Source organism: Oncorhynchus nerka, unplaced genomic scaffold, assembly GCF_034236695.1.
Source record: "Oncorhynchus nerka isolate Pitt River unplaced genomic scaffold, Oner_Uvic_2.0 unplaced_scaffold_21___fragment_4___debris, whole genome shotgun sequence".
NCBI classification, from domain to species: Eukaryota; Metazoa; Chordata; class Actinopteri; order Salmoniformes; family Salmonidae; genus Oncorhynchus; species Oncorhynchus nerka.
Genome location: NW_027040336.1, coordinates 127,501 through 152,230, shown reverse-complemented (window position 1 = coordinate 152,230; position 24,730 = coordinate 127,501). Strand labels below are relative to the sequence as shown.

Here is a 24,730-nt window from a genome sequence, read left to right as displayed (position 1 = left end):
ACAGCTATCTGCTATCCACTGCTTCTGTCTAGATCCCAGATTAGGAGAATAGAACAGAACATTGCACAGCTATCTGCTATCCACTGCTCCTGTCTAGAAGAGAGTATATGCTGTAACTTAATGCTGTAGATAGATACAGTCAGGTCGAAATGTATTGGCACCCTTGATAACGGTGAGCCAAAAAATAATATAAAATAAATAATGCAAATATAATTTTGGGGGAAATTATATTATTTTATACTAATACAAGTCCAAATTATACCTCTGTTTTCGATACCTTTCAATACGTCACCTTGTGAGGATAACTGGACTGAGCCTTTTTCAAAAACACATTGGGAGGGATCTGAGACCATTCCTCCATACAGAATCTTCCCTGATCTTTCAAATCCTTCACCTGAATTTATGGACTGGCCCTCTTCAATTCAAAACCACAGGATTTCAATGGGGTTCAAGTCCGGAGACTGAGAAGACCATTGCAAAATGTACATTTATTTATTTTAATTTAATTTATATATCTATATATATATATATATATATATATGTATTTTTTTTAAATTTATTTTTATATATTTTTAAATTATTTTTATGTTTGCTTGGGGTCATTGTCTTGCTGAAAGATCCACTTCAGCCCCTTTACTGGTTTCAAGGTCATGATGCCATTGACCTTTAACCTTGGGCTCCCAAGTGGCTCGCAACGCTAATGTTACGTGTATGATCTGTGTATTAATTGTATCTCAGAAAATCCATTTGCATTGCTAGTTATAGCTAGTTAGCTAACATTGAACCTAGTTGGTTAGCGTTAACTACCTGCAGATTCATACTACAGCGTTTCATGCATGGTGGCTAGCTATGACAATCCGTTTGCACTGTAGCTATGAGTTGGGATTATGGTTCATTGTTTAGCTAGCTAGCTAGCTAAATGTCTAAACAACATTTTTCAATTCGCCAGATGATTACATGACCCATAAGTTTAGCCTGGTGTGTCTGGGGTGATTTCAGCCATCTATTGTATTTCATGAACATGTGTGCATGTCTAGACAATAGTGGTCCTTCCACTTATCTAGATGTGGCTGGGGTGGTTAAAGAATTTCTTTCATTGACAACATCAATTTAGACAAGTGTGTCTGGGTAAGCATGATCTAATAGTTATAAAATATTTATACAATATTTTATCTGGACACTTTCAATTTTTGATATTGCTACTATTTACATATTCAAGTAACCGGTTCACTGTACAGTTTACACCTTGTGCATGTGACAAATAAACGTTGATTTTATTTGATATAGTGTGTGTTTAAAAAAAATATATATATATTTTATTTTTGCATTTTCCAATTAAGAACATTCAAAACAAAAGTGAAAAGATATTAGACAACGATAGGACAAAGTGACAGTAACAGACGAACGTAACAAAAATAAATTATAATTATAATTATATAAACAAACATACAATAAGAAAAATAATTAAAAAATTTAAAAAATAACGAGACATTGGATCACCTGCCGTAGGCTACATATTCTACATTACTTGTGAAACATTATGTGAGGATTATATATAGATTCAATTATGTGAAAAACAACATGGCCAAGGACAAGATAAAGTGTATTTTCCCTGGAGTTTCTTCTTATTGTCGGTTTCTACTTTCACCACTTTTAGTCTTGAAATCTTTGGTTGTTTACTGCACTACCGTGCTCACTCTGTTTAGCACATGGCCTCACATGTGAATCCTTAATGAGATGGGTCGGGCTAAGGCTTAAGAGGGTGTGAGCGATGCTGAATGGGTGTAGCTCTCCAGTTGGTACCAAAACATTCAAAGGCCATTTTCTCAAAAGTGACGTTACAAGTTGATCAACTTTCAAAGCAGAAATACTTTCCCATTGTTCCTCAACTGTAGTGTACGATATACTATTTTCTAGAGTCTCTACTTTTATCCAATGTAAAAAAATTTTTTTTTAAAAACACAATTTCTAATTCTGCTACTTAAGAACGAATCGAGGCGGTTAGTCACAAATAGCACCTTAACATCAATATTTGACAGTAGGTATGAGGTTATTTTCTGCTTCTGTTTGCATGTTGGTATTCGCACCACCTTCTGATTGGGCCCTGCTCGCTTCCACCACCTCTTTGGCCAAAGAGCTCTATTTTCACGTCATCTGACCAAACCACTGGTTCCAATCCAAGTGCCAATGATGTTTGTTTTTTTATAGCAAAATCCAGGCGTTTTACATTTGTTGGATGACATGAAAATAGAGGTCTTTGGCCAAAGAGGTGGTGGGTTTAGCTCCAAAATAAGCAGAAGCATAAAATATCCTCATACCTACTGTCAAATATTGATGTTAATTAAGGTGCTATTTGTGACTAACCGCCTCGATTCGTTCTTGGTTTTCTGTTAAAACAATAAGTAACGTTTTGAATTCACAATGCAATGCACTGCCAGAAAGGGTTTGGGCCTCATGGTGCAGCTGCACTGCCAGAAAGGGTTTGGGCCTCACGGTGCAGCTGCACTGCCAGAAAGGGTTTGGGCCTCACGGTGCAGCTGCACTGCCAGAAAGGGTTTGGGCCTCACGGTGCAGCTGCACTGCCAGAAAGGGTTTGGGCCTCACGGTGCAGCTGCACTGTCAGAAAGGGTTTGGGCCTCACGGTGCAGCTGCACTGCCAGAAAGGGTTTGGGCCTCACGGTGCAGCTGCACTGCCAGAAAGGGTTTGGGCCTCACGGTGCAGCTGCACTGTCAGAAAGGGTTTGGGCCTCACGGTGCAGCTGCACTGCCAGAAAGGGTTTGGGCCTCACGGTGCAGCTGCACTGCCAGAAAGGGTTTGGGCCTCACGGTGCAGCTGCACTGCCAGAAAGGGTTTGGGCCTCACGGTGCAGCTGCACTGCCAGAAAGGGTTTGGGCCTCACGGTGCAGCTGCACTGTCAGAAAGGGTTTGGGCCTCACGGTGCAGCTGCACTGCCAGAAAGGGTTTGGGCCTCACGGTGCAGCTGCACTGCCAGAAAGGGTTTGGGCCTCACGGTGCAGCTGCACTGCCAGAAAGGGTTTGGGCCTCACGGTGCAGGTGCACTGCCAGAAAGGGTTTGGGCCTCACGGTGCAGCTTCACTGCCAGAAAGGGTTTGGGCCTCACGGTGCAGCTGCACTGTCAGAAAGGGTTTGGGCCTCACGGTGCAGCTGCACTGTCAGAAAGGGTTTGGGCCTCACGGTGCAGCTGCACTGCCAGAAAGGTTTGGGCCTCACGGTGCAGCTGCACTGCCAGAAAGGGTTTGGGCCTCACGGTGCAGCTGCACTGCCAGAAAGGGTTTGGGCCTCACGGTGCAGCTGCACTACCAGAAAGGGTTTGGGCCTCACGGTGCAGCTGCACTGTCAGAAAGGGTTTGGGCCTCACGGTGCAGCTGCACTGTCAGAAAGGGTTTGGGCCTCACGGTGCAGCTGCACTGTCAGAAAGGGTTTGGGCCTCACGGTGCAGCTGCACTGTCAGAAAGGGTTTGGGCCTCACGGTGCAGCTGCACTGTCAGAAAGGGTTTGGGCCTCACGGTGCAGCTGCACTGTCAGAAAGGGTTTGGGCCTCACGGTGCAGCTGCACTGTCAGAAAGGGTTTGGGCCTCACGGTGCAAACGGTTCAGCACCTGTACTTCCATTACTGTACCTCAACGTTAACGACCATGACGCAGTGGTGAAGAATCGACTCCAAAATAATTGATTCCTCGACTCCTAGCACATCGACTCCCGGGATATCGACTCCCATTTCTGAGTGTCAAGATTCGATTCCACTAGGAATCGACTCCTAGCACATCGACTCCCGGGATATCGACTCCCATTTCTGAGTGTCAAGATTCGATTCCACTAGGAATCGACTCCTAGCACATCGACTCCCGGGATATCGACTCCCATTTCTGAGTGTCAAGATTCGATTCCACTAGGAATCGACTCCTAGCACATCGACTCCCGGGATATCGACTCCCATTTCTGAGTGTCAAGATTCGATTCCACTAGGAATCGACTCCTAGCGCATCGACTCCCGGGATATCGACTCCCATTTCTGAGTGTCAAGATTCGATTCCACTAGGAATCGACTCCTAAGATTCTGTATTTTTTGGGGAATGGAGGAGACTGATTAGTTGACATACCTCCGAGAACACAAACACTTGCATCTTTCATAGCGAGCTAGTGAGGGACGGAGCGAGAGGGGAGGAGCACAGTATCAGAGCTGTGCACTAGACAGACAGTATCAGAGCTGTGCACTAGACAGACAGTATCAGAGCTGTGCACTAGACAGACAGTATCAGAGCTGTGCACTAGACAGACAGTATCAGAGCTGTGCACTAAACTTATCTATTGACAATCAAAAGCCTCTTTCTAAAAATGTTTTGGCTTGCAATGTCTCGCAACTTCAGTAAAGCAGCAGGGCCTATCATCACTGAAAAGACTAGGATACTCTAAACACAACAGGCCGAAGACTGAACACACACTCGCCTCATTAGGGCAAAGATAGAGGTTTCACTCTCGACAAGATGTGTCCAAAAAAGCCAACTGGGTCTCTATGGGGTTATTTTGGACTTAAGCTTGCTGCCCGCCTTCCCGCTTTTGCGACCACGATTCCCACTGATAGGGCGCAGACCTGAGCATCTCTCCATTATATAGGGATCTCTGGTGAAGAGCAAGAGCAGGCGAGCCAGTGGGGGGGGGCGAGAGGAGGGGTCAGGCAGAAAGAATATCTTGCTAATCTGCATCTCCGATGTCTTGTCTTGCATCGCAAATTCACCCAGGTAGCCTCTTCCTCTCTGTTTAAAAATAAATAAATGACACAACATTCCCCAGGCCTTTAATTAAAGCCTACTGTGTAGTTGGGCTTTAACATGGGAAACAATATGTTTTGTGATAACTGCACTGTGAGTTCAATTTTGTGGGGGTATTTTTTGTTGTTGACGTTAAGCTATTTTTTTACTCATACTGTGGCTTATTCATCTAGTAACGTTCTAATTTCTGGTACAGTTACAATATCTTTGAAATACATCATCTTCCCTTGCAGACCCTACTGTTGTGTCCAGATAAAATGCAGATCTGACCAATAACATGACAATGTCTTTCTATTCTTCTGTTCTGAATGAAGGAGGGAGGGCGTCTCTCACATGCAGTGACACGAGAGAGAGAGAGCGAGAGAGAGAGAGACAGAGAGAGACAGAGAGAGAGAGAGAGAGAGAGAGAGACAGAGAGCCAGAGAGAGACACAGAGAGAGAGAGAGAGAGAGAGAGAGAGAGAGAGAGAGAGAGAGACAGAGAGAGAGACAGAGAGAGACAGAGAGAGAGAGAGAGAGAGAGAGAGAGAGACAGAGAGAGAGAGAGAGAGAGAGAGAGAGAGAGAGAGAGACAGAGAGAGAGAGAGAGAGAGAGACACAGAGAGAGAGAGAGAGAGAGAGAGAGAGAGACAGAGAGAGACAGAGAGACAGAGAGAGAGAGAGAGAGAGAAATGGAAGGTCATCTGAGTTAAAGACCCACAACAGCGGAAATCCACTGTTTTGAGCTGAAAGACGATGGCCAGAGCTTACCCATGATGTTGTACAACGATTTAACTCAATAACTCATTATTTTAAGTATGATATATTTTTGGTCTTAAAGTGGGGGAAATCTGAAGTGGGAAACTTGTGGAAATCCGTGTCAAAGCTGTGTCACTCCCGATAAACTGACGTGAAAAGTTATAACAACTATGTGTCTGACGAGGCCTGGTTTTAGTTAATTTAACACCTAACTTACATGTGGGATGTTTACTTCCTGTTTCGTACCTGTTGCTACTGGCTTCCTGCTGTTTGCAGTACACCTCAACCAAGAGCTTTGTTGGATGGGCTGATGGTGAATCCACAGAGTTTCTAACCCATTTTGGTGAAACGGTGAGTAGCTAACTAGTAGCTAACTAGTAGCTAACTAGCTAACTAGCTAAGTTTGCTATCTCTTCTCGCTATAAATTGAGTGTTCACTTAGCCAAGTAGCCATGGTAGCCAATATGTGTTAGCAGCCTGGCAAGGCTAACACAGCTAGCTAGTGACGCTAGTTACGTGATTAAGAGGGCGCAGGCGGTGGATAGCGGACGTTTGACGGGCTCCTGACCAATTCTTCGACTTAAAAAAATAAAATTGGATCTTACTTTTTTATGTACATAATGTCTCCACCGTCATTTCCTATGACCTAAAACAGCTTCTGTAAATCAGAACTGTGATCACTAACCTCAATTTGGATAACTTCTACTGCAACAAGTTCAGCTACTGTGGATGTTCTACTGCAACAAGTTCAGCTACTGTGGATGTTCTACTGTAACAAGTTCAGCTACTGTGGATGTTCTACTGCAACAAGTTCAGCTACTGTGGATGTTCTACTGCAACAAGTTCAGCTACTGTGGATGTTCTACTGTAACAAGTTCAGCTACTGTGGATGTTCTACTGCAACAAGTTCAGCTACTGTGGATGTTCTACTGCAACAAGTTCAGCTACTGTGGATGTTCTACTGCAACAAGTTCAGCTACTGTGGATGTTCTACTGTAACAAGTTCAGCTACTGTGGATGTTCTACTGCAACAAGTTCAGCTACTGTGGATGTTCTACTGCAACAAGTTCAGCTACTGTGGATGTTCTACTTCCGGACAAGTTCAGCTACTGTGGATGTTCTACTGTAACAAGTTCAGCTACTGTGGATGTTCTACTGCAACAAGTTCAGCTACTGTGGATGTTCTACTGCAACAAGTTCAGCTACTGTGGATGTTCTACTTCCGGACAAGTTCAGCTACTGTGGATGTTCTACTGCAACAAGTTCAGCTACTGTGGATGTTCTACTGCAACAAGTTCAGCTACTGTGGATGTTCTACTACAACAAGTTCAGCTACTGTGGATGTTCTACTGCAACAAGTTCAGCTACTGTGGATGTTCTACTGTAACAAGTTCAGCTACTGTGGATGTTCTACTGTAACAAGTTCAGCTACTGTGGATGTTCTACTTTACATTTACATTTAAGTCATTTAGCTTCCGGACAAGGTCCTCGGAAAAGGAAGCCATTTTCGCAAAAGGGGCAGACGGACGGGCATACTGATGAAACTATGTTGGCGTGAAAAAAAAGCTGCCCTTACACTCCGTTCTTTTCATGAACGTACAGTCACTGGAGAACAAACTGGACGAACTCCATTAGAGAATATCCCAATGTTTCTCAGAGTTGTGGCTGAACAAGAGCATGGATACCATCTAGCTCTATTTTCTATACAGCATTGGGTAGGGGGGAGACATGTGTCTCTGGGTAGGGGGAGAGATGTGTCTCTGGGTAGGGGAGAGATGTGTCTCTGGGTAGGGGGAGAGATGTCTCTGGGTAGGGGAGAGATGCCTCTGGGTAGGGGGAGAGATGTGTCTCTGGGTAGGGGGAGAGATGTGTCTCTGGGTAGGGGGAGAGATGTGTCTCTGGGTAGGGGGAGAGATGTCTCTGGGTAGGGGGAGAGATGTGTCTCTGGGTAGGGGGAGAGATGTGTCTCTGGGTAGGGGAGAGAGATGTCTCTGGGTAGGGGGAGAGATGTGTCTCTGGGTAGGGGGAGAGATGTGTCTCTGGGTAGGGGGAGAGATGTGTCTCTGGGTAGGGGGAGATGTGTCTCTGGGTAGGGGGAGAGATGTGTCTCTGGGTAGGGGGAGAGATGTGTCTCTGGGTAGGGGGAGAGATGTGTCTCTGGGTAGGGGGAGAGATGTGTCTCTGGGTAGGGGGAGAGATGTGTCTCTGGGTAGGGGGAGAGATGTCTCTGGGTAGGGGGAGAGATGCCTCTGGGTAGGGGGAGAGATGTGTCTCTGGGTAGGGGGAGAGGTGTGTCTCTGGGTAGGGGGAGAGATGTGTCTCTGGGTAGGGGGAGAGATGTCTCTGGGTAGGGGAGAGATGTGTCTCTGGGTAGGGGGAGAGATGTGTCTCTGGGTAGGGGGGAGAGATGTGTCTCTGGGTAGGGGGAGATGTGTCTCTGGGTAGGTGGGAGAGATGTCTCTGGGTAGGGGGAGAGATGTGTCTCTGGGTAGGGGGAGAGAGGTCTCTGGGTAGGGGGAGAGATGTGTCTCTGGGTAGGGGGAGAGATATCTCTGGGTAGGGGAGAGATGTGTCTCTGGGTAGGGGGAGAGATGTCTCTGGGTAGGGGGAGAGATGTGTCTCTGGGTAGGGGGAGAGATGTCTCTGGGGGGAGGGGGGGGAGATGTGTCTCTGGGTAGGGGGAGAGATGTGTCTCTGGGTAGGGGAGAGATGTCTCTGGGTAGGGGGAGAGATGTGTCTCTGGGTAGGGGGAGAGATGTGTCTCTGGGTAGGGGGAGAGATGTGTCTCTGGGTAGGGGGAGAGATGTGTCTCTGGGTAGGGGGAGAGATGTGTCTCTGGGTAGGGGGAGAGATGTGTCTCTGGGTAGGGGGAGAGATGTGTCTCTGGGTAGGGGGAGATATGTGTCTCTGGGTAGGGGGAGAGATGTGTCTCTGGGTAGGGGGAGAGATGTCTCTGGGTAGGGGAGAGATGTGTCTCTGGGTAGGGGGAGAGATGTGTCTCTGGGTAGGGGGAGAGATGTCTCTGGGTAGGGGGAGAGATGTGTCTCTGGGTAGGGGGAGAGATGTGTCTCTGGGTAGGGGGAGAGATGTGTCTCTGGGTAGGGGGGAGAGGTGTGTCTCTGGGTAGGGGAGAGATGTGTCTCTGGGTAGGGGGAGAGATGTCTCTGGGTAGGGGATGTCTCTGGGTAGGGGTCCTGAGATGTGTCTCTGGGTAGGGGGAGAGATGTGTCTCTGGGTAGGGGGAGAGATGTGTCTCTGGGTAGGGGGAGAGAGGTGTCTCTGGGTAGGAGGGAGAGGTGTGTCTCTGGGTAGGGGGAGAGGTGTCTCTGGGTAGGGGGGAGAGATGTGTCTCTGGGTAGGGGGAGAGATGTGTCTCTGGGTAGGGGGAGAGATGTCTCTGGGTAGGGGGAGAGATGTGTCTCTGGGTAGGTGTCTCTGGGTAGGGGAGAGATGTGTCTCTGGGTAGGGGAGAGATGTGTCTCTGGGTAGGGGGAGAGATGTGTCTCTGGGTAGGGGGAGAGATGTCTCTGGGTAGGGGGAGAGATGTGTCTCTGGGTAGGGGTAGAGATGTGTCTCTGGGTAGGGGGAGAGATGTGTCTCTGGGTAGGGGGAGAGATGTCTCTGGGTAGGGGAGAGATGTGTCTCTGGGTAGGGGGAGAGATGTGTCTCTGGGTAGGGGGAGAGATGTGTCTCTGGGTAGGGGAGAGATGGTCTCTGGGTAGGGGGAGAGATGTGTCTCTGGGTAGGGGAGAGATGTCTCTGGGTAGGGGGAGAGATATCTCTGGGTAGGGGGAGAGATGTGTCTCTGGGTAGGGGGAGAGATGTCTCTGGGTAGGGGGAGAGATGTGTCTCTGGGTAGGGGGAGAGATGTCTCTGGGTAGGGGTCTCCCTGAGATGTGTCTGGGTAGGGGGAGGAGGGGGAGAGATGTGTCTCTGGGTAGGGGGAGAGATGTCTCTGGGTAGGGGGAGAGATGTCTCTGGGTAGGGGGAGAGATGTGTCTCTGGGTAGGGGGGAGAGATGTGTCTCTGGGTAGGGGGAGATGTCTCTGGGTAGGGGGAGAGATGTGTCTCTGGGTAGGGGGAGAGATGTCCTGGGTAGGGGAGAGATGTGTCTCTGGGTAGGGGGAGAGATGTCTCTCTGGGTAGGGGGAGAGATGTGTCTCTGGGTAGGGGGAGAGATGTGTCTCTGGGTAGGGGGAGAGATGTCTCTGGGTAGGGGGAGAGATGTCTCTGGGTAGGGGGAGAGATGTGTCTCTGGGTAGGGGGAGAGATGTGTCTCTGGGTAGGGGGAGAGATGTGTCTCTGGGTAGGGGGAGAGAGATGTGTCTCTGGGTAGGGGGAGAGATGTCTCTGGGTAGGGGGGAGAGATGTGTCTCTGGGTAGGGGGAGAGATGTGTCTGGGTAGGGGAGAGATGTGTCTCTGGGTAGGGGGAGAGATGTGTCTCTGGGTAGGGGGAGATGTCTCTGGGTAGGGGGAGAGATGTGTCTCTGGGTAGGGGGAGAGATGTGTCTCTGGGTAGGGGGAGAGATGTGTCTCTGGGTAGGGGGAGAGAGGGGGAGATGTGTCTCTGGGTAGGGGGAGAGATGTGTCTCTGGGTAGGGGGAGAGATGTCTCTGGGTAGGGGGAGATGTCTCTGGGTAGGGGGAGAGAGATGTGTCTCTGGGTAGGGGGGAGAGATGTGTCTCTGGGTAGGGGAGAGATGTGTCTCTGGGTAGGGGGAGAGATGTCTCTGGGTAGGGGGAGAGATGTGTCTCTGGGTAGGGGGAGAGATGTGTCTCTGGGGGGAGGGGGTAGGGAGTGTCTCTGGGTAGGGGGAGAGATGTGTCTCTGGGTAGGGGGGAGAGATGTCTCTGGGTAGGGGGAGAGATGTGTCTCTGGGTAGGGGGAGATGTGTCTCTGGGTAGGGGGAGAGATGTGTCTCTGGGTAGGGGGAGAGATGTGTCTCTGGGTAGGGGGAGAGATGTGTCTCTGGGTAGGGGGAGAGATGTCTCTGGGTAGGGGGAGAGATGTGTCTCTGGGTAGGGGGAGAGATGTGTCTCTGGGTAGGGGGAGAGATGTGTCTCTGGGTAGGGGGAGAGATGTCTCTGGGTAGGGGAGAGATGTGTCTCTGGGTAGGGGAGATGTGTCTCTGGGTAGGGGGAGAGATGTCTCTGGGTAGGGGGAGAGATGTGTCTCTGGGTAGGGGGAGAGATGTGTCTCTGGGTAGGGGAGAGATGTGTCTCTGGGTAGGGGGAGAGATGTCTCTGGGTAGGGGGAGAGATGTGTCTCTGGGTAGGGGGAGATGATGTCTCTGGGTAGGGGGGGAGATGTGTCTCTGGGTAGGGGGAGAGATGTCTCTGGGTAGGGGGAGAGATGTGTCTCTGGGTAGGGGGAGAGATGTCTCTGGGTAGGGGGAGAGATGTGTCTCTGGGTAGGGGGAGAGATGTGTCTGGGTAGGGGGAGAGATGTGTCTCTGGGTAGGGGGAGAGATGTGTCTCTGGGTAGGGGGAGAGATGTGTCTCTGGGTAGGGGGAGATGTGTCTCTGGGTAGGGGGAGAGATGTGTCTCTGGGTAGGGGGAGAGATGTGTCTCTGGGTAGGGGGAGAGATGTCTCTGGGTAGGGGGAGAGATGTGTCTCTGGGTAGGGGGAGAGATGTGTCTCTGGGTAGGGGGAGAGATGTGTCTCTGGGTAGGGGAGAGATGTGTCTCTGGGTAGGGGGAGAGATGTGTCTCTGGGTAGGGGGAGAGATGTCTCTGGGTAGGGGGAGAGATGTGTCTCTGGGTAGGGGGAGAGATGTCTCTGGGTAGGGGGAGAGATGTGTCTCTGGGTAGGGGGAGAGATGTGTCTCTGGGTAGGGGGAGAGATGTGTCTCTGGGTAGGGGGAGATGTGTCTCTGGGTAGGGGGAGAGATGTGTCTCTGGGTAGGGGGGGAGATGTGTCTCTGGGTAGGGGGAGAGATGTGTCTCTGGGTAGGGGGAGAGATGTGTCTCTGGGTAGGGGAGAGATGTGTCTCTGGGTAGGGGGAGAGATGTCTCTGGGTAGGGGGAGAGATGTGTCTCTGGGTAGGGGGAGAGATGTGTCTCTGGGTAGGGGGGAGAGATGTGTCTCTGGGTAGGGGGGAGAGATGTGTCTCTGGGTAGGGGGAGAGATGTGTCTCTGGGTAGGGGAGAGATGTGTCTCTGGGTAGGGGAGAGATGTGTCTCTGGGTAGGGGGAGAGATGTCTCTGGGTAGGGGGAGAGATGTGTCTCTGGGTAGGGGGGAGAGATGTGTCTCTGGGTGTCTCTGGGTAGGGGGAGAGATGTCTCTGGGTAGGGGGAGAGATGTGTCTCTGGGTAGGGGGAGAGATGTGTCTCTGGGTAGGGGGAGAGATGTGTCTCTGGGTAGGGGGAGAGATGTCTCTGGGTAGGGGGAGAGATGTGTCTCTGGGTAGGGGGAGAGATGTGTCTCTGGGTAGGGGGAGAGATGTGTCTCTGGGTAGGGGGAGAGATGTGTCTCTGGGTAGGGGGAGAGATGTGTCTCTGGGTAGGGGGAGAGATGTCTCTGGGTAGGGGAGAGATGTGTCTCTGGGTAGGGGAGAGATGTCTCTGGGTAGGGGAGAGATGTGTCTCTGGGTAGGGGGAGAGATGTGTCTCTGGGTAGGGGGAGAGATGTGTCTCTGGGTAGGGGAGAGATGTGTCTCTGGGTAGGGGGAGAGATGTGTCTCTGGGTAGGGGGAGAGATGTCTCTGGGTAGGGGAGAGATGTGTCTCTGGGTAGGGGGAGAGATGTGTCTCTGGGTAGGGGGAGAGATGTGTCTCTGGGTAGGGGAGAGATGTGTCTCTGGGTAGGGGGAGAGATGTGTCTCTGGGTAGGGGAGATGATGTCTCTGGGTAGGGGGAGAGATGTGTCTCTGGGTAGGGGGAGAGATGTCTCTGGGTAGGGGGAGAGATGTGTCTCTGGGTAGGGGGAGAGATGTGTCTCTGGGTAGGGGGAGAGATGTGTCTCTGGGTAGGGGGAGAGATGTCTCTGGGTAGGGGGAGATGTGTCTCTGGGTAGGGGAGAGATGTGTCTCTGGGTAGGGGGAGAGATGTGTCTGGGTAGGGAGAGATGTGTCTCTGGGTAGGGGGAGAGATGTGTCTCTGGGTAGGGGGAGAGATGTGTCTCTGGGTAGGGGGAGAGATGTGTCTCTGGGTAGGGGGAGAGATGTGTCTCTGGGTAGGGGGAGAGATGTGTCTCTGGGTAGGGGGAGAGATGTGTCTCTGGGTAGGGGGAGAGATGTGTCTCTGGGTAGGGGGAGAGATGTGTCTCTGGGTAGGGGGAGAGATGTCCTGGGTAGGGGGAGAGATGTGTCTCTGGGTAGGGGGGAGAGATGTGTCTCTGGGTAGGAGATGTCTCTGGGTAGGGGGAGAGATGATGTCTCTGGGTAGGGGGAGAGATGTCTCTGGGTAGGGGGGAGAGATGTGTCTCTGGGTAGGGGGAGAGATGTGTCTCTGGGTAGGGGGAGAGATGTGTCTCTGGGTAGGGGAGAGATGTCTCTGGGTAGGGGGAGAGATGTGTCTCTGGGTAGGGGGAGAGATGTGTCTCTGGGTAGGGGGGGGCAGAGATGTGTCTCTGGGTAGGGGGAGAGATGTGTCTCTGGGTAGGGGGAGAGATGTGTCTCTGGGTAGGGGGAGAGATGTGTCTCTGGGTAGGGGGAGAGATGTGTCTCTGGGTAGGGGAGATGTCTCTGGGTAGGGGGAGATGTGTCTCTGGGTAGGGGGAGAGATGTGTCTCTGGGTAGGGGGGAGATGTGTCTCTGGGTAGGGGGAGAGATGTCTCTGGGTAGGGGGAGAGAGATGTGTCTCTGGGTAGGGGGAGAGATGTGTCTCTGGGTAGGGGGAGAGATGTGTCTCTGGGTAGGGGGAGATGTGTCTCTGGGTAGGGGGAGAGATGTGTCTCTGGGTAGGGGGAGAGATGTGTCTCTGGGTAGGGGGAGATGTGTCTCTGGGTAGGGGGAGATGTGTCTCTGGGTAGGGGAGAGATGTGTCTCTGGGTAGGGGGAGAGATGTGTCTCTGGGGGGGAGGAGAGATGTCTCTGGGTAGGGGGAGAGATGTGTCTCTGGGTAGGGGAGAGATGTGTCTCTGGGTAGGGGGAGAGATGTGTCTCTGGGTAGGGGGAGAGATGTGTCTCTGGGTAGGGGGAGAGATGTGTCTCTGGGTAGGGGAGAGATGTGTCTCTGGGTAGGGGAGAGATGTGTCTCTGGGTAGGGGGAGAGATGTGTCTCTGGGTAGGGGGAGATGTGTCTCTGGGTAGGGGGAGAGATGTGTCTCTGGGTAGGGGGAGAGATGTGTCTCTGGGTAGGGGGAGAGATGTGTCTCTGGGTAGGGGGAGATGTGTCTCTGGGTAGGGGAGAGATGTGTCTCTGGGTAGGGGGAGAGATGTGTCTCTGGGTAGGGGGAGAGATGTCTCTGGGTAGGGGGAGAGATGTCTCTGGGTAGGGGGAGAGATGTGTCTCTGGGTAGGGGGAGAGATGTGTCTCTGGGTAGGGGGAGAGAGAGATGTGTCTCTGGGTAGGGGGAGAGATGTGTCTCTGGGTAGGGGGAGAGATGTCTCTGGGTAGGGGGAGAGATGTGTCTCTGGGTAGGGGAGAGATGTGTCTCTGGGTAGGGGGAGAGATGTGTCTCTGGGTAGGGGGAGAGATGTGTCTCTGGGTAGGGGGAGAGATGTGTCTCTGGGTAGGGGGAGAGATGTGTCTCTGGGTAGGGGGAGAGATGTGTCTCTGGGTAGGGGAGAGATGTGTCTCTGGGTAGGGGGAGATGTGTCTCTGGGTAGGGGAGAGATGTGTCTCTGGGTAGGGGAGAGATGTGTCTCTGGGTAGGGGGAGAGATGTCTCTGGGTAGGGGGAGAGATGTGTCTCTGGGTAGGGGAGAGATGTGTCTCTGGGTAGGGGGAGAGATGTGTCTCTGGGTAGGGGGGAGAGATGTGTCTCTGGGTAGGGGGAGAGATGTGTCTCTGGGTAGGGGGGGGGAGATGTGTCTCTGGGTAGGGGGAGAGAGATGTGTCTCTGGGTAGGGGGAGAGATGTCTCTGGGTAGGGGAGAGATGTGTCTCTGGGTAGGGGGAGAGATGTGTCTCTGGGTAGGGGGAGGGGGAGATGTGTCTCTGGGTAGGGGGAGAGATGTGTCTCTGGGTAGGGGGAGAGATGTGTCTCTGGGTAGGGGGAGAGATGTGTCTCTGGGTAGGGGGAGAGATGTGTCTCTGGGTAGGGGAGAGATGTGTCTCTGGGTAGGGGGAGAGATGTGTCTCTGGGTAGGGGGAGAGATGTCTCTGGGTAGGGGGGGAGAGATGTGTCTCTGGGTAGGGGAGAGATGTGTCTCTGGGTAGGGGGGGAGAGATGTGTCTCTGGGTAGGGGGAGAGGTGTGTCTCTGGGTAGGGGGAGAGGTGTGTCTCTGGGTAGGGGAGAGATGTGTCTCTGGGTAGGGGAGAGATGTGTCTCTGGGTAGGGGGAGAGATGTCTCTGGGTAGGGGGAGAGATGTGTCTCTGGGTAGGGGAGAGATGTGTCTCTGGGTAGGGGAGAGAGATGTCTCTGGGTAGGGGAGAGATGTGTCTCTGGGTAGGGGAGAGATGTGTCTCTGGGTAGGGGGAGAGATGTGTCTCTGGGGTAGGGGGAGAGATGTCTCTGGGTAGGGGAGAGATGTGTCTCTGGGTAGGGGAGAGATGTGTCTCTGGGTAGGGGGAGAGATGTGTCTCTGGGTAGGGGGAGATGTGTCTCTGGGTAGGGGGAGAGATGTCTCTGGGTAGGGGAGAGATGTGTCTCTGGGTAGGGGGAGAGATGTGTCTCTGGGTAGGGGGGGAGATGTGTCTCTGGGTAGGGGGAGAGATGTCTCTGGGTGGGGGAGATAGGGGGGGGGAGATGTGTCTCTGGGTAGGGGGAGAGATGTCTCTGGGTAGGGGGAGAGATGTGTCTCTGGGTAGGGGGAGAGAGTGTCTCTGGGTAGGGGAGAGATGTGTCTCTGGGTAGGGGGAGAGATGGGTGGGGGAGAGATGTGTCTCTGGGTAGGGGAGAGATGTGTCTCTGGGTAGGGGGAGAGATGTGTCTCTGGGTAGGGGGAGAGATGTGTCTCTGGGTAGGGGGGAGAGATGTGTCTCTGGGTAGGGGGAGAGATGTGTCTCTGGGTAGGGGGAGAGATGTGTCTCTGGGTAGGGGGAGATGTGTCTCTGGGTAGGGGGAGAGATGTGTCTCTGGGTAGGGGGAGAGATGTCTCTGGGTAGGGGGAGAGATGTGTCTCTGGGTAGGGGGAGAGATGTGTCTCTGGGTAGGGGAGAGATGTGTCTCTGGGTAGGGGGAGAGATGTCTCTGGGTAGGGGAGAGATGTGTCTCTGGGTAGGGGGAGAGATGTCTCTGGGTAGGGGGAGAGATGTGTCTCTGGGTAGGGGGAGAGATGTGTCTCTGGGTAGGGGGAGAGATGTGTCTCTGGGTAGGGGGAGAGATGTCTCTGGGTAGGGGGAGAGATGTGTCTCTGGGTAGGGGAGAGATGTGTCTCTGGGTAGGGGGAGAGATGTGTCTCTGGGTAGGGGAGAGATGTGTCTCTGGGTAGGGGAGAGAGATGTGTCTCTGGGTAGGGGGAGAGATGTCTCTGGGTAGGGGGAGAGATGTGTCTCTGGGTAGGTGGGAGAGATGTCTCTGGGTAGGGGGAGAGATGTGTCTCTGGGTAGGGGGAGAGATGTGTCTCTGGGTAGGGGGAGAGATGTGTCTCTGGGTAGGGGGAGAGATGTCTCTGGGTAGGGGGAGAGATGTCTCTCTGGGTAGGGGGAGAGATGTGTCTCTGGGTAGGGGGAGAGATGTGTCTCTGGGTAGGGGGAGATGTGTCTCTGGGTAGGGGGAGAGATGTCTCTCTGGGTAGGGGGAGAGATGTGTCTCTGGGTAGGGGGAGATGTGTCTCTGGGTAGGGGGAGAGATGTGTCTCTGGGTAGGGGGAGAGATGTCTCTGGGTAGGGGGGAGAGATGTGTCTCTGGGTAGGGGGAGAGATGTGTCTCTGGGTAGGGGAGAGATGTGTCTCTGGGTAGGGGGAGAGATGTCTCTGGGTAGGGGGGAGAGATGTGTCTCTGGGTAGGGGGAGATGTGTCTCTGGGTAGGGGGAGAGATGTGTCTCTGGGTAGGGGGAGAGATGTCTCTGGGTAGGGGAGAGATGTGTCTCTGGGTAGGGGGAGAGATGTCTCTCTGGGTAGGGAGGGGAGATGTCTCTGGGTAGGGGGAGAGATGTGTCTCTGGGTAGGGGGAGAGATGTGTCTCTGGGTAGGGGGAGAGATGTGTCTCTGGGTAGGGGAGAGATGTGTCTCTGGGTAGGGGAGAGATGTGTCTCTGGGTAGGGGGAGAGATGTCTCTGGGTAGGGGAGAGATGTGTCTCTGGGTAGGGGGAGATGTGTCTCTGGGTAGGGGGAGAGATGTCTCTGGGTAGGGGGAGAGATGTGTCTCTGGGTAGGGGGAGAGATGTGTCTCTGGGTAGGGAGAGATGTCTCTGGGTAGGGGAGAGATGTGTCTCTGGGTAGGGGGAGAGATGTGTCTCTGGGTAGGGGAGAGATGTGGGTCTCTGGGTAGGGGGAGAGATGTGTCTCTGGGTAGGGGGAGAGATGTGTCTCTGGGTAGGGGGAGAGATGTGTCTCTGGGTAGGGGGAGAGATGTGTCTCTGGGTAGGGGGAGAGATGTGTCTCTGGGTAGGGGAGATGTGTCTCTGGGTAGGGTGTCTCTGGGTAGGGGGAGAGATGTGTCTCTGGGTAGGGGGAGAGATGTGTCTCTGGGTAGGGGGAGAGATGTGTCTCTGGGTAGGGGGAGAGATGTGTCTCTGGGTAGGGGGAGTGTCTCTGGGTAGGGGGGAGAGGTGTGTCTCTGGGTAGGGGGAGAGATGTGTCTCTGGGTAGGGGGAGAGATGTCTCTGGGTAGGGGGAGATGTGTCTCTGGGTAGGGGGAGAGATGTGTCTCTGGGTAGGGGGAGAGAGATGTGTGTCTCTGGGTAGGGGGGAGAGATGTGTCTCTGGGTAGGGGGAGAGGTGTGTCTCTGGGTAGGGGAGAGATGTGTCTCTGGGTAGGGGGAGAGATGTGTCTCTGGGTAGGGGGAGAGATGTGTCTCTGGGTAGGGGGGAGAGATGTCTCTGGGTAGGGGGAGAGATGTGTCTCTGGGTAGGGAGAGATGTGTCTCTGGGTAGGGGAGAGATGTGTCTCTGGGTAGGGGAGAGATGTGTCTCTGGGTAGGGGAGAGATGTGTCTCTGGGTAGGGGGAGAGATGTGTCTCTGGGTAGGGGGAGAGGATGTGTCTCTGGGTAGGGGTAGAGATGTGTCTCTGGGTAGGGGGAGAGATGTGTCTCTGGGTAGGTGGGAGAGATGTCTCTGGGTAGGGGGAGAGATGTGTCTCTGGGTAGGGGGAGAGATGTGTCTCTGGGTAGGGGGGAGAGATGTGTCTCTGGGTAGGGGGAGAGATGGTCTCTGGGTAGGGGGAGAGATGTGTCTCTGGGTAGGGGGAGATATCTCTGGGTAGGGGAGAGATGTGTCTCTGGGTAGGGGGAGAGATGTCTCTGGGTAGGGGGAGAGATGTGTCTCTGGGTAGGGGGAGAGATGTCTCTGGGTAGGGGAGAGATGTGTCTCTAGGTAGGGGAGAGATGTGTCTCTGGGTAGGGGGGGAGAGATGTGTCTCTGGGTAGGGGGAGAGATGTCTCTGGGTAGGGGGGGAGAGATGTGTCTCTGGGTAGGGGGAGAGATGTGTCTCTGGGTAGGGGGAGAGATGTCTCTGGGTAGGGGGAGAGATGTGTCTCTGGGTAGGGGTAGAGATGTGTCTCTGGGTAGGGGGAGAGATGTGTCTCTGGGTAGGTGGGAGAGATGTCTCTGGGTAGGGGAGAGATGTGTCTCTGGGTAGGGGGAGAGGTCTCTGGGTAGGGGAGAGATGTGTCTCTGGGTAGGGGGAGAGATATCTCTGGGTAGGGGGAGAGATGTGTCTCTGGGTAGGGGGAGAGATGTCTCTGGGTAGGGGGAGAGATGTGTCTCTGGGTAGGGGGAGAGATGTCTCTGGGTAGGGGAGAGATGTGTCTCTGGGTAGGGGGAGAGATGTCTCTGGGTAGGGGGAGAGATGTGTCTCTGGGTAGGGGAGAGATGTGTCTCTGGGTAGGGGAGAGATGTCTCTGGGTAGGGGGAGAGATGTGTCTCTGGGTAGGGGGAGAGATGTGTCTCTGGGTAGGGGGAGAGATGTGTCTCTGGGTAGGGGGAGAGATGTGTCTCTGGGTAGGGGGAGAGATGTGTCTCTGGGTAGGGGAGAGATGTGTCTCTGGGTAGGGGGAGAGATGTGTCTCTGGGTAGGGGGAGAGATGTCTCTGGGTAGGGGGAGAGATGTGTCTCTGGGTAGGGGGAGAGATGTGTCTATGGGTAGGGGGAGAGATGTGTCTCTGGGTAGGGAGAGAGATGTGTCTCTGGGTAGGGGAGAGATGTGTCTCTGGGTAGGGGGAGAGATGTGTCTCTGGGTAGGGGGAGAGATGTGTCTCTGGGTAGGGGGTAGATGTGTCTCTGGGTAGGGGGAGAGAGAGATGTGTCTCTGGGTAGGGGAGAGATGTGTCTCTGGGTAGGGGGAGAGATGTCTCTGGGTAGGGGGAGAGATGTCTCTGGGTAGGGGGAGAGATGTCTCTGGGTAGGGGAGAGATGTGTCTCTGGGTAGGGGAGAGATGTGTCTCTGGGTAGGGGAGAGATGTGTCTCTGGGTAGGGGGAGAGATGTGTCTCTGGGTAGGGGGAGAGATGTGTCTCTGGGTAGGGGGAGAGATGTGTCTCTGGGTAGGGGAGAGATGTGTCTCTGGGTAGGGGGAGAGATGTGTCTCTGGGTAGGAGGGAGAGATGTCTCTGGGTAGGGGGAGAGATGTGTCTCTGGGTAGGGGGGAGATGTGTCTCTGGGTAGGGGAGAGATGTGTCTCTGTGTCTCTGGGTAGGGGGAGAGATGTGTCTCTGGGTAGGGGGAGAGATGTGTCTCTGGGTAGGGGGAGAGATGTGTCTCTGGGTAGGGGGAGAGGTGTGTCTCTGGGTAGGGGGAGAGATGTGTCTCTGGGTAGGGGGAGAGATGTGTCTCTGGGTAGGGGGAGAGGTGTGTCTCTGGATAGGGGGAGAGAGGTGTCTCTGGGTAGGGGGAGAGATGTGTCTTTGGGTAGGGGGAGAGATATGTCTCTTTGGGTAGGGGGAGAGGTGTGTCTCTTTGTAAGGGGAGAGATGTGTCTCTGGGTAGGAGGGAGAGGTGTGTCTCTGGGTAGGGGGGAGAGGTGTGTCTCTTTGGGTAGGGGGAGAGATGTGTCTCTGGGTAGGGGGGAGAGATGTGTCTCTTTGTAAGGGGGAGAGATGTGTCTCTGGGTATGGGGGAGAGATGTGTCTCTGGGTATGGGGGAGAGATGTGTCTCTTTGTAAGGGGGAGAGATGTGTCTCTGGGTAGGGGGGAGAGGTGTGTCTCTTTGTTGACAACAGCTGATGCGCAATCTCTAATGTTACGGAAGTCTCAAGGTTTTCCTCAACCTGAGGTAAAATACCTAATGATAAGCTCTAGACCACACAATTTAACAAGAGAGTTTTCATATATATACTGTATTTCGTAGCTGTCTATTTTCCACCACAAACCGACGCTGGCACTAAGACCGCACTCAACGAGCTGCATAAGGCCATAAGCAAACAAGAACATGCTCATCCAGAGGTAGAGCCCCTAGCGGTTGGTGACTTTAATGCAGGGAAATTGACATCTGTTTTATTTTACCAGCATGTCACCTGTTCATTCACCTTTAGTCGATACATAGAAATCCATACTAAGCTTTCCCCCACCCTCCCTTGGGCAAATCTGACCATAACGCTAACTCCAACAGGAAGTACCAGCGCTCTATACAGAAGTGGTCTAATGAAGCGGATGCTAAGCTAAAGGACTGTTTTGCTAGCACAGACTGGAATATGTTCCGGGATTCATCTGATAACATGGAGGAGTACACCACATCAGTCTCCGTACTCAGAGCACGCGCTGACCGAAGTGTCTTCACTGACATTTTCAGACCACCAGAGTCCCTGCGTCCAAGAACGCCAATGTAACCTGTCTAAATGAGCACTCACATCTGTAGCGATGAAATGCTTTGAAAGGCCGGTCATGGCCTCACATCAACACCATCATCCCAGACACCCTGGACCCTACTCTAATTTGAAAAAAAGTATCAAACCCTACAAAACATTTCCATAAATTACAATCCACAAATAAATGAACAAATCTAGAAATGTCGTAAGAAATCCAATTAACAACCCAAAATAGCACTGTAACTGTCACGATTGTCGTCAAGGAGTGTCACGATCGTCGTCAAGGAGAAGACCGGACCAAGGTGCAGCGTGGTAAGCGTTCATTATTTTATTTTAAATGTCGTCAACAAGACAATAAACATCTAAACGAACGTGAAGCTCTTTAAGGTTTTACATGCCACTAACAAAGACAACAACCCACAAATGAGAAAAGGAAAAAAGGCTGCCTAAGTATGATTCCCAATCAGAGACAACGATAGACAGCTGATTGAGAATCATACCCGGCCAAAAACAATGAACCAGAAAGCATAGACTTTCCCACCCGAGTCACACCCTGACCAAACAAACATAGAGAATAAAAGGATCTCTACGGTCAGGGCGTGACAGTAACAGTAATCCAAATGCAATTTTTACTTATTCACACTATTTCCTGTCCAGTCATATGGTCTATTTCCTGTCCAGTCATATGGTCTATCACATTAGATGTTCTGTCTATTTCCTGTCCAGTCATATGGTCTATAGCATTAGATGTTCTGTCTATTTACTGTCCAGTCATATGGTCTATCACATTAGATGTTCTTTCTATTTCCTGTCCAGTCATATGGTCTATCACATTAGATGTTCTTTCTATTTCCTGTGCAGTCATATGGTCTATTTCCTGTCCAGTCATATGGTCTATCACATTAGATGTTCTTTCTATTTCCTGCCCAGTCATATGGTCTATCACATTAGATGTTATTTCTATTTCCTGTCCAGTCACATGGTCTATCACATTAGATGTTCTTTCTATTTCCTGTCCAGTCACATGGTCTATCTCATTAGATGTTCTTTCTATTTCCTGTCCAGTCACATGGTCTATTTCCTGTCCAGTCACATGGTCTATCACATTAGATGTTCTTTCTATTTCCTGTCCAGTCATATGGTCTATCACATTAGATGTTCTTTCTATTTCCTGTGCAGTCATATGGTCTATTTCCTGTCCAGTCATATGGTCTATCACATTAGATGTTCTTTCTATTTCCTGCCCAGTCATATGGTCTATCACATTAGATGTTCTTTCTATTTCCTGTCCAGTCACATGGTCTATCACATTAGATGTTCTTTCTATTTCCTGTCCAGTCACATGGTCTATTTCCTGTCCAGTCACATGGTCTATCTCATTAGATGTTCTTTCTATTTCCTGTCCAGTCACATGGTTTATCTCATTAGATGTTCTTTCTATTTCCTGTCCAGTCACATGGTCTATTTCCTGTCCAGTCATATGGTCTATCACATTAGATGTTCTGTCTATTTCCTGTCCAGTCACATGGTCTATTTCCTGTCCAGTCATATGGTCTATCACATTAGATGTTCTGTCTATTTCCTGTCCAGTCACATGGTCTATTTCCTGTCCAGTCATATGGTCTATAGCATTAGATGTTATTTTTTTTCTTTTTTCTTGAATGTGGTTTTACTTTTAGCCTGAGAAATATGGATTGGTAAAGAGTTCCGTTCAGCTATTGCTATGGCTCTATATAAAACTGTGAATGGTGTGTATAGACAGTATGTGAATAGAAAATATGTGTATAACAGTTGTTTATGTAGGATGAGGCCATGACTACAATACAGTATATACAAATGAAGTGGGTAAAACAGTATGTAAATACTGTTAAAGTGACCAGTGTTCATTACATTGAACCACGTCTATCTTTATATCCCAAACAAAATTCAAGACAATAACAATCGCTTTTTGTATTCTAATCATTTTAAGCATATTTTAACACCAAACACTTTGTACTTTAAAAACAACACCTTTAACATAGAGCCTTTTCTTACCTCATATCCCAGCGTTTATGCCTGGGAAGAAAACCCCTTGAATTTGCTAGTGGCGGCAGGGTAGCCTAGTGGTTAGAGCGTTGGACTAGTCACCGAAAGGTTGCAAGTTCAAATCCCTGAGCTGACAAGGTACAAATCTGTCGTTCTGCCCCTGAACAGGCAGTTAACCCACTGTTCCTAGGCCGTCATTGAAAATAAGAATTTGTTCTTAACTGACTTGCCTAGTAAAATTAAGGTAAAATTAAGGTAAAAAAATTGGCTCAACCGTTGGCTCAATTTACCTCATGGCAAACATTTTCAATATATTAAACCACACAGATACGAAGGATTTCATTCTAGGTTTTAAGAACATCATATTGAAGATTATAGAGGCCCCACATGATTCTGGAGACGGTTTGCACGGCAGCACTACAGTAGCAAGCAATTGTAGCAGTAGCTACCTTGTAGCAGTAGCTAGCTTGTAGCAGTGGCTAGCTTGTAGCAGTGGCTAGCTTGTAGCAGTAGCTACCTTGAAGCAGTGGCTAGCTTGTAGCAGTAGCTACCTTGAAGCAGTGGCTAGCTTGTAGCAGTAGCTACCTTGTAGCAGTAGCTAGCTTGTAGCAGTAGCTACCTTGAAGCAGTGGCTAGCTTGTAGCAGTAGCTACCTTGTAGCAGTAGCTAGCTTGTAGCAGTAGCTACCTTGTAGCAGTGGCTAGCTTGTAGCAGTAGCTACCTTGTAGCAGTATCTACCTTGTAGCAGTGGCTAGCTTGTAACAGTAGCTACCTTTGTAGCAGTGGCTAGCTTGTAGCAGTAGCTAGCTTGTAGCAGTAGCTACCTTGTAGCAGTATCTACCTTGTAGCAGTGGCTAGCTTGTAACAGTTGCTACCTTGTAGCAGTGGCTAGCTTGTAGCAGTAGCTAGCTTGTAGCAGTAGCTACCTTGAAGCAGTAGCTAGCTTGTAGCAGTAGCTACCTTGTAGCAGTATCTACCTTGTAGCAGTGGCTAGCTTGTAACAGTAGCTAGCTTGTAGCAGTAGCTAGCTTGTAGCAGTTGCTAGCTTGTAGCAGTAGCTAGCTTGTAGCAGTAGCTACCTTGTAGCAGTGGCTAGCTTGTAGCAGTAGCTACCTTGTAGCAGTGGCTAGCTTGTAACAGTAGCTACCTTTGTAGCAGTGGCTAGCTTGTAGCAGTAGCTAGCTTGTAGCAGTAGCTACCTTGTAGCAGTATCTACCTTGTAGCAGTGGCTAGCTTGTAACAGTTGCTACCTTGTAGCAGTGGCTAGCTTGTAGCAGTAGCTAGCTTGTAGCAGTAGCTACCTTGAAGCAGTAGCTAGCTTGTAGCAGTAGCTACCTTGTAGCAGTGGCTAGCTTGTAACAGTAGCTAGCTTGTAGCAGTAGCTAGCTTGTAGCAGTTGCTAGCTTGTAGCAGTAGCTAGCTAACTGTACAGTGAAGTAATTAACTTTTTTTTTTTTACCAGTACTAACGTTACTGCACCACCTTTCATTACCAAACGTGAAGCTGTCTCCCAAACTGTACGGTGTCTATACAGTAATAGTACAGTAATAAATAGTTAAATAAAGAAATTAGCCTAGCAGTTAAACGGAATGTGCTTTGAAATTTGATTTGATGTGCTTGCTGGCCAATATGATACAAAATGCTGCAAAGTAACATCAGAAACGTTCACAGTACAGTTCAGGTAAAGTTGTAAAGAGAAAACATTATCATATGTTATTTAATTAGTTAGCTTGCTTTCAAAGTAGAGAGATTGTTAAGTCAGTGTGTAACGTCTGTAGCTTAGTGAAATTAATTCCTTCCTCACTTTTGAAACTTCTGTGTTTAGCAGAGTAATTTTCTGTCCTCTGAACCAAATGTGAGAAGCACTATTGTAGTTCCTCATTATTTTTTACAATTTTCCCTTCGTTTACCCAGATTAACACTCGGCTGATATGACTAGCCACAGAAGTGGAACCGTGGTCAGACAGATGTCTTCCTCTCCGTGGAGAGTGGCGTTTTTGAATGTCATTGTATGTCTTGTCAAGTTAATAGAAATTATACTATACATAGATCCATGCCAGACAGACAAGGTGTCTATTCACTAACTATTCACCAACTCCACCTCTTGTGTCAACATGTGTCAGGAGTCAGATGACAACAATTCAGCCTCACTGAGGTTTGTCCA

At 50.8% G+C, this 24,730-nt stretch overlaps 1 pseudogene; it reads right to left on the bottom strand.

Moving 5' to 3' along the window:
• The window catches only part of LOC115125107 (junctophilin-1-like), a 110,741-nt pseudogene that overhangs the window by 7,510 nt on the left and 78,501 nt on the right, over positions 1–24,730 (bottom strand).